Source organism: Carcharhinus amblyrhynchos, chromosome 8 (assembly GCF_965287045.1).
Source record: "Carcharhinus amblyrhynchos chromosome 8, sCarAmb.v2.hapA, whole genome shotgun sequence".
NCBI classification, from domain to species: domain Eukaryota; kingdom Metazoa; phylum Chordata; class Chondrichthyes; order Carcharhiniformes; family Carcharhinidae; genus Carcharhinus; species Carcharhinus amblyrhynchos.
Window position 1 is genome coordinate 93,434,929 of NC_137331.1, and position 17,447 is coordinate 93,452,375.

The window sequence follows — 17,447 nt, forward strand, 5'->3', positions numbered from 1 at the left end:
GGCCTCAATAGCACCTTATACATCTGCAACATAACCTCACTATTTTTAAGCTCCATTCCTCTAACAATGAAGGACAAAATTCCATTTGCCTTCTTAATTACTTGCTGCACCTGCAAACCAACTCCTTGTGATTCTTGCACAAGGACATCCAGGTCCCTCTGCAAAATAGCGTGCTGCAATTTTTTACCATTTAAATAATAGTCCTTTTTGCTGTTATTTCTACCAGAATGGATGACCTTACATTTACCAACATGGTACTCCACTTTGACTATCTATATCCCTTTGCAGGCTTCCAGCATCCTCTGCACACTTTGCTCTGCCGTTCACTTCAGTGTCATCTGAGAATTTTGACACATTACATTTGGTCCTCAACTCCAAATCGTCTATGTAAATTGTAAACAATTGTGATTCCAACACTGATCCCTGGGGAACACCACTAGTCACTGATTGCCAACCAGAAAAAACACCCATTTACACCCATTCTTTGCTTTTTGCCCTCTAGCCATGCTAATACATTACACTTAACACCGTGCACCTTTATCTTATGCAGCAGCCTTTGGTGTGGCACCTTGTCAAATACCTTCTGGAAATCCAGATATACCACATCTACAGGTTGTCCACTGCGCTAGTAATGTTCTCAAAAAATTCCACCAAATTAGTCAAACATGACCTGCCCTCATGAACCCATGGTGCGTCTTCCCAATGGGACAATTTATATCCAGATGTCTCGCTATTTCTTCCTTGATGATAGATTCAAGTATTTTCTCTCCGACAGAAGCTAAGCTAACCAGCCTATAGTTACCTGCATGGGAGCATCACCACTTGTAAATTCCCTTCTAAGATACACACAATTAAGAGGGCCTTGGAGGATGGGGTAGGGGAGTGGAGTTTGGTGGACTGCCATTCTGTATTGGGATCGTGAACTGAGGGAGGGAGGCCAGTGACTGGGGCTGATTTGAAACAATATCATTGTTCCTTCACTGTCTCTGGGTCAAAAGGCTAAAACTCCCTAACAGTATTGTGGCCATACCTACACTATATGGACTACAGCGGTTCAAGAAGGCAGCTCACCACCAGCTTCTCAGGGGCAATTAGGAAGGGGCAATGAGTGTTGACCTAGCCAGGGATATTCACATCCCACAAAGGAATAAAAACAATCTCCAGGAGTGACAACATTCACTTTTGCAAACAAATATTCACTTATTAATATAAAAATCTAATTAAGTACTCAAGACTTATCAATGGTAAGCACATTGTGTTGCCATGGGAATGAAAATTAGATTTGCACATTAGAGTGGAAATCAATTCTGTTTAATAAGAAAGCAGCTTGTGAAGTCATCCCTGTTGGTATTTTCTCCTCCTTGAGTTCTCTGTCCGAAACCAGGACTGATCCTAAGGGACGATTCTCCCAGCCTGCTGTGCTGCTTTTGTAGTGCAGTGAGCTGGGAGACTCAAGCAGAGGCCGTTTTGCTGGCTTCTCACTGGGCGCCATGGCTACCATAGGTCTCCAGCAGCCAACTTTCTAGCGCCATCAGCTCCATGCCAGCAATCAACATAATGTATTTAAATGAGCATCTGAATCTTATTTAAATATCATTAGCGGGCATGGGACTGAAGTCTCCAGGCATGCTTACATCAGCTACCACCTCCCCCCCACCCCACAATCCCAGCCAGGACTGTTTCACTCCAGCAAGGTTTATAGTAGCTCTCCACTTGCAGGGAGCTGGCAGCCAGACCAAGAGGTGTTGGGGGAGAGGGGGTTAGTCGAGGTTGCCCCAGACATGTTTGTGTGGCCAGCAATTGGGCCATGGGGGGGGGGGTTGGGTGATGTAGGGGTCAGAGGGCTTGCCAGCAGTTCAGCTGGCCAGCAATCAGGAGGTCGGCAGTGCGGGGCTACTGTGCATGCGCCAATCTCGGCACTGTCAGATCGATGCACGTGCAGTGGACCACTCAGTGCTATGCTGCCACCCTCTCCAGCGGGAATAGGCCCCACGTCTGGATTTTTCACGTGATTCATGCTACGGCATTCTGCAGTGCACAAGGTGTGGGAGATTCATTCTGAAACTCCCGCTGAAAAATCCAGTAGGACAGTTTTTACGAGAATTCAACACTTAGAATTTTTCTGGGGGAGAATCGCTCTCATAGTTCCACGATTTCCAGCACTGATAGGGCAAGGAAGCAGGTCCTGAATCCACCTACTTGGAACAAGGATCAAACTGCACAGTTGGCACACCACACACACTATCCAGCCAGCCTCCTCAAGGGATCCAAATTGCCATGGCAACATACATTTTTACCTGCATGTTGTAGCTATGGGTAAGGAGCTGGTAGAGGCTCTAATTTCTTTCAATCAGATAGCTGACCAGGGATCTCCCCCAGCGCATCACCTGCATACGTTAGAAGGCTTTACAAGTTGATACAAAAGCTAGTTTGGCTGCATTATGAACACACTTCCCTTGTCCATCAAGTCCTGGAGTGAAAGTCAAACCAAGAGCTTCTGCAGAGGCAGGGACGCTACTCTCTGCGCCACAAGACTTGCATGTTGGCATTCTGCCAACTGAAAAGTTTTGTTAAAAATGAGCTCACTTGTGCCATGAAGCTTTATTATTAAATCACATGATAGCCATTGATGGGGAAATCAAGCCATCTCAAAAGATCCCAAAAGAACTCCACTGAGACATATCCTATAGTTTACTTAGTCAATCGAGAGCTTTGTTGATCACTGATTATGTGAAGAGTTTCCTGATTGCAATCTTAAAATTATTTCCCTTGTATGAATCTTGATCCACTTGTTCAATGCTCTCGGTTAAATTTAGCAACATTTTCGAAGTCTGTACCTTTGTCTCTGTAACTGTAACAATCTCAGAAACCCATGTAATTGTTGACGCTCCGCAGAGGCTGATCTTGAATCTTTCCTCGTATCTCAGACTGCTGAAACTTGTTCAGCTCCAGATTCCTCTCTGCACTGCCTCCAGTGGTTGAATAACTCCATTTTCATTTAGAAAGACAAGGGCAGCAGATACATGGGAACATCACCACTTGCAAATTCCCCTCCAAGCAACTCACCATTTTGAATTGGAAATATATCGCCGTTCCGTCGCATTCGTTGGATCAAAATCCTGGAATTCCTTCCCCAGTGGCATTGTGGATCAACCCACAGCACATGGACTGCAGCGATTCAAGAAGGCAACTCACCACCACCTTCTCAAGGGCAATTAGGGATGGACAATAAATGCTGGCCAGCCAGCGATGCCCATGTCCCACGAATGAATGAAAAAAATGAATACGAAAGAAAAGGTCAAACTGGTTAGTGAGAATTTAGTCAAGGGATTGGCAATGGCATAGTGAAAAATTTCCTGAATGGTTGCAGGGGTACCAGTCAGAATAACTGCTCCTTCACCTCCAAACCCAGGTTTCCTCCTTTCTGCCCTTGTTGATCTTTCAATCATAGAGTTTGTCTCTGGAGGAACAGTGAGAGAGAGAGAGAGTAAAGCTATGCTTGGCATACCTAGGGCAGTGAGCTCTGGAGAGATGAAATCCCTGATTGCAGGAGCAGTTCCTCATAGTTTCTGTCTCTCTGCTACTTCAATAACAACTCTGCATTATTTTCCTAATCGCACTGGTGTTTGCACCTCCAATTGTTCGGCCTCATTTGGACTATGGAAGAAGCGGCAGTCAGAGACATATTTAGAATAGCAGAATTCTAGGCAGCTCACCACCATCTTCTCAAGGGCAACTGTGGATGGGTAATAAATGCAAGCCAGCCAGCGAAGCCCATGTCCCACGAATGAATAAAAAAATCCAAATGATCGAATTTCACCAAAAGGCAGAAATTTCTTATCTCTGTCCAAAGGCAGAAGCTGAGCTGTGGCAGTCCACAGCTAGCCACTTTCGTTCATATTACTAGAGATCGATTGCTACCAATATCCCCAGTGCCCTCATAATTACAACAGCCATACTGAAAGTACAGGCATCGCACCATGCGGGAGCACTGAAGTTTGGAAAATATAGAGAGCCTCCATTAACAAGGAGTGCTTGTAAGTATTTAATGTTTCAAAAAATCATTCTCAGGACATGGCATTTTTACATTTGTTGCAATCCTAGTTTTTACAATGAAGTGTTGCTGAGTTTCTGGTTGAATCATTTCAAACATAGCATGGAATCAGGCTCTTTGGCCTAACTTGTCTGTGCCACCTTTTTTTTTTAAACTCCTCAGCTAATCCCAATTGCCCGTATTTGGCCCATATCTGTCTATACCATTGCACCCATGTAACTATCTAAATGCTTTTTAAAAGATAAAATTATACCCGCCCCTACTACTGGCAGTTTGTTCCAGAACTCGCCACCCTCTGTGTGAAAAAATTGCCCTTCTGGACACTTTTGTACCTCTCCCCTCTCATCTTAAACCTCTGCCCTTTCGGGAAAGATATTAACTATCTACCTTGTCTATGCCCTTCATTATTTTATAGACCTCTATAAGTTCACCCGTCAGTCTCCTATGCTCCAGAAAAAAAAGTCCCAGTCTGTTTAGCCTCTCCTTATAACTCAACCCATCAAGTCCCGGGAGCATCCTAGTAAATTTTTGCTGCACTCTTTCTAGTTTAATAATATCCTTTCTCTAATAAAGTGACCAGAATTTCACACAGTATTCCAAGTGTGGCCTTACCAATGTCTTGTACAACTTCAACAAACATCCCAACTTCTGTATTCAACGTTCTGACCAATGAAACCAAGCATGCCGAATGCCTTCTTCACCACTCTGTCCACCTGTGACTCCACTTTCAAGGAGCTATGAACATGTACCCCTAGATCTCTTTGTTCTATAACTTTCCCCATCGTCCTACCATTAACTGACTAAATCCTGTCCTGGTTCAATCTACTAAAATGAATCACCTCACATTTGCCTAAATTAAACTCCATGTGCCATTTATCAGCCCACTGGTTCAATTGATCAAGATTCTGTTGCAATTAGAGAAAAGTCTCTTCACTGTCCACTATGCAATCAATCTTGATGTCATCTGCAAACTTACTAACCATGCCCCCTATATTCTCATCCAAATCGTTAATATAAATGACAAGTAACAGTGGGCCCAGCACTGATCCCTGAGGCACATTGCCGTTCACAGGCCTTCAGTTTGAGAGACAACTCTCTGTAACCACCCTCTGCCTTCTGTCAAGGAGCCAATTTTGTATCCATTTAGATACCTCACCCTGGATCCCGTGAGATTTAACCTTATGAAACAACCTCCCATGCGGTACTTAGTCAAAGGCCTTGCTAAAATCCAAGGAGACAACACCAACTGCACTGCCCTCATCTACCTTCTTGGTTACTCCTTCAAAAAACTCAATTAAATTTGTGAGACATGATTTTCCACTCACAAAGCCATGCTGACTGTCCCTAATCAGTCATGGTGTCTCTAAATGCCTGTAGATCCTGTCTCTCAAAGTATCTTCCAACAATTTACCCATCACAGTTGTGAGACTCACTGGCCTGTAGTTCCCAGGGTTTTCCCTGCAACACTTTTTAAACAAAGGCACAACATCTGCCACTCTCCAATTTTCAGTGTGTGTGATCTTGTTTTTTTTGATGCAATTTGATATAATTGAATGTTTAGCTCGGCTATTGCAGAGAGACTGTTCAAGGTCAACAAAATCACTCTACAACTGGACTCACAACCAGGGTTAGATCAGATTAGGATTCAAGCTTCCTTCTTAAGGGCAATTTGCAGGCTCCCTTGCATTACCCCGTTAAATGTTCCCAGCACAGGTAAGGCAAAGCTCCCTTTATAAACATACAATTAAGATCAGGAGTAGGCTATTGGGCCCCTCAAGCCTGCTCTACCATTCGGCAAGATCATGGCTGATCTGTTTGTGTTAATTTCCACATTTCCTACCTTCCACCGATTACCTCTGGTTCCCTTGTCTAACAAGAATCTGACTACCTCCATGTTAACAATATTCAGTTAACCTTTCTTTACACTGTACCATGGAACATTTCCAGAGAAAATACACTGCAGATTAGATAAAGTATAGTTCTTTTGAATGTACCCACACATTTTAAGTGTATGTAATGTTTCTTCAGTGTGTAGGAAAGGTAATTTGACATTAAATTAAAATTGTCAAATCCACTGCAGGCTGGGACTTGCCACTTCTACCTGTTCTGTGCTTAGATGTCACTCCAGTTCCACAGTGTTTGGTTGACTTTTAAAGCCTTCAGGGTAACTGTGGGTAGGAAGTGAATACCGTCTTGTTAATATTGATCACATGTTAGGAACAACCAGGAGCACTGAGTTTAGTTGAGGAGTTCACTATTTTCTCCATGGAATAATGACTTTCTACGATTAATATCATGGAAACACTATTATCACACTGACTTCAGTATTTCAAAGAAAAGGTCACTCCCCTCTGAGCAACTAGCCGTAGGCAGGAAGTGTTGATATGGCTAGCAATGCCACCCTTTCTAAAGCCTGAAGGGTATCTTGCTGTGCATCCATGCTGATGTTGACCGAGAGAATGCGTGATGTTAGAAAGTGTTATGTATTTGTGCCTTGCACTAACCCAGACATAAATATCAGAGGGAAAAATAAGGAAGAACAATATACAACTCATCTTGCTTTCTTAACATATCCTGCTATATTTTTGGGGAGGTAAAGTGTATTTTGTTTTTTGTCCATCCACCCCCTCCTCTCCAGATATACACACACACACACACACACACACATCTTGAGTCACCCCGTGAGAAATCTGATGTAATGTTAGACTGAATCGTAGTTCCAGGATCTATGAAGGTCAGTCACACATGTCCTTTAGGAAAAAACCTGCAGATATATATATTTTAACACTCGGTTTCTCTTTGCGAGGAACACCAGTAAAGTCGACATCCTGCCGCCGTGGCTTAGTGTCATGGAGCCTTCAAGGAAACAACGTTTGGCAGGTACATGTGTTTCTTTTATGTTTTGGACACTTTTTTTAAAGCTCTATTGTGTTGAATGATACATTGTCGGAGTCTCAAACACATTTAAATGGGGTCACTCAATCAGAGCTTGAAACTTTATCTTGCAGGAAGACTGAGAATGATTTGGTTCCAGCTGTTGGCACAAATGCTACACCGTCAGGATTGTGTATCTGGTTTGCGTATCCACATTGTAGCTGGGTGAAGTCTAGAATACTCCTGATTCAAGGAGTTTTTTTTATCCTATTCTGACCCAAGCTAAGCCTGTAATTTCTGGGTTTCTCAGCTTCAGATCTGCCGATCTGGGTTGTGGGGTTGGGGGGAGAGGGGGGGCGTTGACCCCAAGGATATGTTGGCGATCTCTGTCGGAACTTCCTGAGTGAGCACTTGCACCGCAATTCTCCAGAATACCTACCTTCCTCTGGATAATTGTGCTGCATTAGGAACCAGATGACAAACGAGTTAAATTGCTAACCTCGATAGTTTCACCAGAGTTATGCTAATAGCTACTCAGAAGAAATTAGAAGAAATAAAGCTTCCTCTAACTTCTGCGTAACTATTTTAAACACCAAGACTGCTCCCCTCACCACCTCCCCAACTAACCACCTCCCCAAACATATTTCCAATACTCACCCCTGACCTCCGGCCCCCTCCCCCTCACCTCTGAACTCCCCACCACCCTATTCCAAAATATCTAATCCTTGACTTGCCCCCCCCACCCGCCAACCTGACTTCCAACTATCCCCATCATCCTCTACCCTCAAACATCTAACCCCACCCCCGAGTCCCCTAACCTCTGACTCACCCCCACTATGACCTTCGACACCCCCCATTCTGACCTCTGACCTTTGCTCTAACATTCCCCCACCCTCTTGACCTCTGGTCCCTGATCTTTAACCTATCCAAGCCTCCAATCCCCTCCACCAACATCCCCTGGCCTTTGACCTCCCCTTACCTTCTGACCTCTGGCTACCACTCATCCCCTGACTTCTTCTCCCTTCCATCCCCCAAACTCCTCCCTGAGCAGGAACAGTTTCTCCCAATCTACGAAGCCCAGCCCCCTCTTGATTTTGAACATCTCTATCAAATCTCCTTTTAGCCTTCCAAGGAAAACAGTCACAACCTCTCCAATCTATGCTCATAACTGAAGTTTCTGATCCCTGGAACCATTCTTATAAACTTCCTCTACACTCTCTCCAATGTGTTCACACCTTATATTCCATGGTTGGTATGACGACAAATGTAGCTGCCATTTTGCACGCAGCAAAATAATGAGATGAACCTGTATTTTAATGATGTGGCAGCAATGTTAAGAAGAAGAATGGGAACAATCTTGGCTCTTCTTCAAGCCTGACTTACATTTCTTCAGGTATCAGCTGTGGGTCACTGGTAGTGTTCTGACCTCTGGAATTAATGGGTCATGGATTCAGAGATTGGGTAATCATACAGGCAGGCACTCCAGTGCTGCACTGAGTAGCATTTTCAGAAACCTCCCCCTTCCCCCATCTTTCAGGCTATTCATTAAGCTGACACCCTGGGCGCTATTTTACCATTTTAATTCTAAGTGCTGGGTAGACTTGAAACTGGGAGTGTTTCAGATGTGACTTTTAGACCTGTGCTCAGGAGCCCCCATACGCACTCTGCCTCAAAAATAATTGTTGCAGAAGCTTTGGTTGGAGCTTATTGCACCTGAAACACTGCAGCTCCAATCAGCTCCTCCGACTGCATACGCGCAGTAAAAGAAAATAGAAAAACGTACCCCTGCCACATTACTCTCTGGCCAGATAATGCCTCCCCCTAGCCCCCGCAAACATTGCCTCACACTCACAACGTTACTGACCCTTATCCCCCGAACCCCCTGCTACTCAGACCAGTCACGCCCCCCTGCCCCCTTCCACCCCCCCACCGATCAAACGCAGAGTGGCAGCGGACCCCCTTCCCCCTCCCATCGATCGTACGCAGAGTGGCAGCGGATCCCCGTGCCCCCCCGCCCAACCATCCTCACACCAAAGAGCCATCTGACCCACCTCCCTTCACCCCCCACCCCTTGCCAGAGGTGATCTGGCCCACCTCCCTCTCCCTCCCCCCACCAGAGAGCCATCTGACCCACCTCCCTCCTCCCCCGATCCCCACCAGAGAGCCATCTGACCTACCTGCCTCCCCTCACCCTTCCCGCACCCCCCCCACCCCCCCGTCCCCCGGTCCACCAATGATCTGAGTTAGAGACCTGCCGGAAGCTCTAAACTTACCTCCTCAAAAGCTGGAGCACCCGAATCATAAGAACATAAGAAATAGGAGCAGGAGTAGGCCATCTAGCCCTTCGAGCCTGCCCCGCCATTCAATAAGATCATGGCTGATCTGAAGTGGACCAACAAAGAACAACAAAGAACAACCCAGCACGGGAAACAGGCCCTTTGGCCCAACGAGCCCGCGCCGCCGCATCCTCCTACACCTACCCTGCCCTGCATGTATGCGAGTGGAACCCCTAACTTAGCCAGATTCAGGGGAGAATAGTGTCAATTTGGTATACCAATCAGCCTAAGAGCACATCTTTGGGGTGTGGGAGGAAACCGGAGCGCCCGGAGGAAACCCACGCATCCACAGGGAGAATGCACAAACTCCCACAGACACAGGCCCAAATCCATGTATCTGCACAGCTAGCAGTGCTAGTCACTGAGCTGTTGCGGCGCCCGTCTACTGGTTCAGGATCAAGCACACACACCGACACGAAGTACTAGGCCACTCCCGGAACCTCCAAGAGCAGCCCACGCACAACCCACCGTGTGCATGCTCCTTGTTTGACAACAAGGTGGACCTCCACCTGTGGAATAAAAAGACAAAAACGTTAACATGTAAGTCTGCATTTCCAGTGTCTCCCGAGGCTCTGACCCTATTTAATACCCCTTACTATAACCCTCCATCCTTGTTTCGCTCATGTGTCTATCTAAGTAAACCTTAAACAAGTCCAACGTGCCTGCCTCCACCACCCTACTCGGTAGCGCGTTCCATACCCCCACGACCCTCTGCGTGAAGAACCTTCCTCTCGTATCCAAATTATACTTCTCCCCCCTCACCCTTAGATTGTGACCTCTCGTAATTGTACCCAGTCTAGGGAGCAGCCTCTCACTATTGACTCTATCTATTCCCTTCAGTATCTTATATACCTCTATCATGTCTCCCCTTAATCTTAATCTCCGTCTTTCCAAGGAGAAGAGCCCCAGTTTCTCCAAGCTTTCCTCGTAACTCAGTCCTTCCATACCAGGCAGCATCCTGATAAACCTCCTCTGCACCCTCTCCAGAGTCTCCACGTCCTTCTGGTAGTAAGGTGACCAGAACTGGACGCAGTACTCCAAATGTGGTCTAACCAACGTTCTGTACAACTGAAGCATTAGACGGCAGCTCCTATACTCTATACCCCTTCCTATAAAGGCTAGCATTCCATAAGCTTTCCTCACAACCTTCTCCACTTGTGCCGCAACCTTCATAGACTTGTGAACCTGCACTCCCAGGTCCCTCTGTATGTCTGTACTCCTAATCGGTCTACCTTTTATCACGTAGCTCCTCTCTGCATTATTCCTTCCAAAATGCATCACCTCGCATTTGTCAGGATTAAATTCCATCTGCCACCTATCTGCCCAATGTACCAACCTATCTATATCCTGCTGTATCACCTGACATTCCACCTCAGTATCCGCCAATCCTGCCATCTTGGTGTCATCCGCAAACTTGCTGATCACACCACATACGCTCTCTTCCAAGTCGTTTATGTATACGACAAAGAGGAGAGGTCCCAGTACTGAGCCCTGTGGCACACCACTGGTGACTGGCCTCCAGCCCGAAAAGGTCCCCTCAACAACTACCCTCTGTCTCCTATTGCCCAGCCAGTTCTCAATCCACCTAGCTACCTGTCCTTGTATCCCATGTGCCTTAACCTTTTCTACCAGCCTACCATGAGGGACTTTGTCAAACGCCTTACTGAAATCCATATAGATGACATCAACGGCTCTCCCAACGTCAACCGTTTTTGTCATCTCCTCAAAGAATTCTACCAGATTCGTAAGGCAAGACCTCCCCCTAACAAAGCCATGTTGCGTATCCCTAATCAGATCGCAACGCTCCAAATGCTCATACATCCTACCCCTAAGTATTTTTTCCGTTAATTTCCCTACCACCGATGTCAAACTCACCAGTCTATAATTTCCAGGATTATCCCTACTACCTTTTTTAAACAGCGGTACCACATTAGCTACCCTCCAGTCTTCTGGGACCTCACTTGTGTTCAAAGAAGAGACAAAGATTTGCGCCAGAGGCCCAGCAATTTCATCTTTCACCTCCCTAAGCAGCCTGGGATAAATACCATCAGGCCCCGGAGCTTTATCCGTTTTTATGCTACCTAAAAACCTTAGCACTTCCTCCCTCATAATGGATATTTCCTTCCACTGATCTACAGCTCCCTCCAAGACACTCCACGACACCGAACCCCTCTCCTTCGTGAATACCGACGCAAAGTATTCATTCAGGATTTCCCCCATTCCCTCCGACTCAATACATAACTCCCCACCTTTGTCCCTAAGAGGACCAATTTTCCCTCTAACTACTCTCTTGCTCCTAATATAGGAATAAAATGCCTTCGGATTTTCCTTAATCCTATCAGCCAAAGCCATTTCATGCCCTCTCTTCGCCCTTCTAACTCCCTTTTTTAGCTCCCTCCTACTCTCTCTATATTCCTCCAGCGCACTCTCCGTACCCAGTTGTTTCGACCTAACATACGCCTCCCTCTTCTTCCTAACCAAGTCTTCGATACCCCGTGTAATCCACGGCTCTCTAATCCTACCTTTCCCATCCTTCCGCTTAACCGGAACGTGCCTTTCCTGCAACATTTTCAGTTTGCCCTTAAAAGCCTCCCACTTGCCAGCTAACAGTCCCTCCCAATCAGTGTCCTTCAGCTCCCTCCTAATCTGGCTATAGCGCACCTTCCCCCAGTTCAGCACCCTCCCCTTTGGACGGCACTCATCCCTTTCCATTTTTATCCTAAAGTAGACGGACTTGTGGTCACTGTTAGCCACATGTTCGCCTACCTCAACCTCAACCACCTGCCCCGGCTCATTACCCAACACTAAATCCAGTATAGCCCCTTCCCTAGTTGGGCTAGTTACGTACTGCTCTAGGGACCCTTCAAAAACACATTTTACAGACTCCTCTCCCTCCGTACCCCCAGCTCTAGGCCCCCTCCAATCCACTCCAGGAAGATTAAAGTCACCCACTACAACCACCTTATTCTTTCTGCACCTATCCAAAATGCCCCTGCAAATGCCTTCCTCCACTGACCTCGGGCTGTTGGGTGGCCTATAGTATACCCCTAGCATCGTAATCTCTCCCTTCTTATTCCTCAACTCCACCCACAGTGACTCAATCCCTAACTCCTCCATATTGCCCTCCCTCTGTACTACTGTGATGTTCTCCTTTACTAATAGTGCCACCCCTCCACCTCTCTTTAACCCTCCTCTGTCACACCTAAAACACTTATACCCAGGAACATTCAGCTGCCAGTTCTGACCTTCACGTAACCACGTCTCCGTTACTGCCACCACATCTAACTTCCTCACAAACATCAAGGCCCTAAGCTCATCCGTTTTTCCTGTCACACTCCTCACATTGAAACAGACACAGTCCAACCCACCAGTGTCCCTCGGAACCTCCTTCTCCCTGATAATTTTCCTTTCACCCAACTCTCTCCTGGCCCCAGTGTCTAATGAGCTATCAGCCACATCCCCAACACCCCCCTCCCTATTAGTTTAAACCATTCCTAAACACACCAGCTAACCTCCCTGCTAAGACACTAGTTCCCCTCCCATTCATATCTGTTTCATGCCAAATCTGGATGGGTGAACACGGTGTCAAAGGAGGAAGTGCTCAGGGGACAGATAGATTTTTGAACAGTAAAGGAATTAAGAGTTTGGCAAGCAGGCGGATAAGTGGAGCTGAGTTCAGAAAAAGTTCAACCGTGACCTTACTGAATGGCAGAGCAGGCTCAAGGGACCAGATGGCCTATTCCTGCTCTTTATGTTCTTATGTGCTGATAAAGTTGGGTGTCCAGCCCATCACTTCACTTTAATTGCGTTCAAATACATTTGAATTGCCGTCGTGCTTGTTTCAGGCGTGGTCATAATTGCGGCCATTTTCAGTCATTGGTAAAGGTTGAACAGCCGCGCAGGCAGTTGTGGACTGCGCTACTCACCTCACACCAACTTTATCAAATTTCCGTGCCCAAAAACGGGCGCAACTTGATGGTAAAATCGGCCTTCTGTTTCTCATGACCATAACTAATCCTGAGGCACTATTCCAAGAACTGTAAGGTTTTCTGGGCAACGTTGATGCCAACACCTCAAATAGCTTCAAAGCTGCTCGTGGGTAAATTGGCAGTCATGGTTGTAAAGCACTTTTGGATGCTCCAATCTCGGAGGTTATGGCAGCTGCTACATGAATGCCAGTCTTTTAATTATTCATTCATTCTCAGTGGTACAGTGGTTAGCACTGCTGCTGCATGGCGCCAGGGACCCGGGTTCGATTCCCTGCTTCCCGGTCACTGTCTGTGCAGAGTTTGCACATTTCCCCATTTACTCTGAGTGCTCCAATTTTGTCCAGTTCGAAAGACTTGCTGGTTAGGTGCATTGGCCATGCTAAATTCTCCCTCAGTGTACCTGAACAGGTGCCGGAGTGTGGTGACTGAGGGATTTTGGCAGTAACCTCATTGCAGTTTGAATGTAAGCCTCCTTGTGACTAATAAATAAACTTTTCATTTTGTTTATTGCGACTGGGCCATGAGGTGGGCTTAGTTCTGACTTTTGGCAACAACAGGCACCTCATGGCACCTCAAGAGTTAAGGGACTAACTCCAAGAAATTGTGAGCATTGAAAAGGCACAGCTATTTATAGTTATCTGTTTTAACTGAATACTGTGAAATATTTGCCATCGCTCCTTCGTGCCGCCTTTTTCAGGATGTCCTTGTCTCCTTGTAATGTTCACTTTCTCACACCCAAGTGTGGAAACTGTCTGATTTGGCCTCACATGTACGTGGCTAGGACTGATGTCTGTCTACAGACCGTAACTGTGTATCATATCTCGACAGAAGGAGACATCTGCGCCTTAAAGTCAATCGGACGTTCATGTGAAATTTGGCAGGAGTGTGAGAAAACAGTTAAAAAATGTTAAAAGACAAAAAATGCTTGAAGCAAACAGAAGTGACATCCTCCGCCGGCTGATGGAAGATTATTTGAAATACATTCTTGGCATATGGACATTACAAGCAAGACCGAGCATCTATTGTCCATTGAAGAGCTGTTGGAGAGACCTCTTCTTGAACTATTGTATTTCACGTAGCGAAGGTGCTCACACAGTGCTGCCAGTGTGTTCCGGGATTTTGATTCAGTGACAATGAAAGAATAAAAATATAAAAGCATAAGAAATAGAAGCAGGTGTAGACCACCCGGTACCTCAAGCCTGATTCGCCATTCAATATGATCGCGCTTAAAAACATTTAAAAAAATTTCTCCCCATCTCCCTGATGGGTTTTCCATCCAGTGATAATGTTCTCTAGCCCTGGTTTCGTTGTACTGAGGCTGATTTATTGAGGTTGAGATGCAACTTTCTCTGAAGACTTTGCCTCTCGGTCCATAGTAACTACAAATAATAACTATGGTCCTGGGCTGAAGACCCAGAAAAATATAAAAATGTAAGAACTAGGAACAGGATTTCAATTTTTTAAAATCAATGACACAAATAAGCTTATACTAACATTGCAATGAAGTTAGTGTGAAAATCCCCTAGTGCCTGGTTGGGTACACAGAGGGAGAATTTTGCATGGCCTAACCAGCACATATTTTAGACTGTGGGAGGAAACTCGGTAAGAAGTCTCACAACACCAAGTTAAAGTCCAACAGGCTTATTTGGTAGTAAACGCCACTAGCTTTTGGGGATTGCCCCTTCGTCAGGTGAGTGGGGAGTTCTGATCACAAACAGAGCATATAAAGGCACACACAGTTTACAGAATACTGATTAGAATGCAAGTCTTTACAGCTAATCAAGTCTTAAAGATGCACAAAACGTGAGTGGAAATAGCATTAAGCATAGGTTAAAGAGATGTGTATTGTCTTCAGACAGGGCAGTAAGTGAGATGTCGCAAGCCCAGGCAAGTCATGGGAGGTTACAAATAGTGTGACAAGAACCCAAGATCCCAGTTGAGGCCGTCCTCATGCGTGCAGCACTTGGCTATCAGTTTTCGCTCACTGACTCTGTGCTGTTGTATGTCGTGAAGGCTGCCTTGGAGAATGTTTACCCGAAGATCAGAGGCCGAATGCCCATTGGTGAAGTGTTCGCCAACAGGAAGAGAACAGTCTTGCCTGGCGATTGTCGAGTGGTGTTCGTTCATCCGTTGTCATAGCGTCTTCATGGTCCCCCCAGTGTACCATTCTTTGGGACATCCTTTCCTGCAGTGCATTAGGTAGACAACGTTGGCTGAGTTGCAAGAGTATGTACCGCGTACCTGGTGGATGGTGTTCTCACGTGAGATGATCAGAATGTTGAGTTGATGGGTTTGTTCTTTGGTTGATCAGTGGTTAACTGTCTGTAGTGTTCCTCGTTGTTCAGTTGTCAGTACACTTCTTTGCAGTAATCTGTCCTGCTCAGTATGACGATGGCCCCTGATGACTATGACTACCGGAGGAAATTTACCCAGGGGAAACCCACGTAGACATAGGGGGAATATATAAATTCTGCATAGACGGTGGCCCAAGCTGGAAATTGAACCCAGGTCCCCGGCACTGTGAGGCCTCAGTACTAATCACCGTGAGGCAATGGTGCTAACTAATTTGCTGCCATGGCGCCTTGGAAGTAAAAAGAGAATTTGCTGGAAACACTGGTGGATCTGGAAGCCTCCATGTAATGAGGCATTTCAGATCTGTGCCCCTTCATCAAAAGTGTAGGAAGGTCACTGAACCTGAAATGTTAATGTTGTTTCTCTCTTCACAGGGGCTGCCCAACCTACTGAGTATATCCATTAGTTTCTCTATCTTATTAGCTCAATGGCCAGGCACACAGGTATCTGGGCCCACTGCTGGCTTCTGGTGACTGAAAACTGCACCTGTGAGCTAGTAAGAAGTTTCACAGACCAGGTTACAGTCCTACAGATTTATTTGGAATCATTAGCTTTCCGAGCATTGGTACTTTATCAGATGAGTCAAATACTGAAGGAACTGTGCTCACCTGATGAAGGAGCAGCGCTCCGAAAGCTTGTGATTCCAGATAAACCTGTTGGACTTTAACCTGGTGCTGTGAGATTGCTTACTGTGCCCATCCCAGTCTAACGCCAACATCTCCACATCCTGTGGGATAGACAGATGTGCCAGTGGTGATAAAATGACCGCATTACAGGTCAATAAAAGTGAAGGAACGTTTACAAATTCTCATTTACAATATTCATTAATATAACCCATTGACACAATTGGTGCAATGTAGCCAGAGGTTCATTTGGAAATCTATAAGGGCACAGTACAACTCTCCATATGGTCTAAAATGTGTGAAAGAGCCTTAATTGTTGATAACATTGTCCATATTATATATATATTGCAATGATTAGACACAGATTGTAACTATTAATATTTATTTACAGTTGGTTCTACATTTATTAGTGCATTTGTAAAACTCACTGGGACATGGGCCTACTCCCTGCGCCCCAGACATCAAGACCTGAGTTACAGATGAAGGCAAATTTAATAATTCATCTTTATAAATAAAATTTAGCAACAGAGCAACAAAGCAAGGAGGCTGTTTTTAAACAGTATTTAAAGAAAAGCAGTGGCTGGGAAAGTCAGAGACAAATATAAACAGTGTTTCCACCATCCATTATAAACCCAATTCAGAATGTCGACTCATGCAGGCTGTGATTTTCCATCTATTCGTTTTATCAGAGACCAGGGTCACTGATCAACCATCAACTGAGAGCTGGTATACTGTATACACCTACATACTTAAACAGATTGTCATCAAGTGTTGACAACAATAAAAAGAACTCCCTTTCTCCAAGGCAAATAGTCTCTTTGATGTTCCTTTCACCACTCTCACATCTGATGTTGAATGATATTTTTGTTGCTAAAGTCTGTTCACCACCCTCCATTTCCTCCAGCCCTAGTTCATTTCCTTTTCCAACTCTGACCTTACAGCCCTTTATAGCCCTTCCCCATCACTGCCCGAGTCCCCAACTGTCTCATCATTTCTCCTTGCCCAGACCAAGCCTGGCCACATCTCTGGTGTAGACCACTCAAATATAGCTTCTGAATGCTATGGCCACCAACATTGTTAAGTGTGTTCATCGTTCAGGGTCTGTTACCTCCTGCTTTGCTCTTGTTTATTAAAGAGCCCACTGTTGATCCCCTTGGTCACTTTAACAATGCCTTTCATTTCCCTGCACCAGTTAGATACAAGGTGCTTATAATTGGTT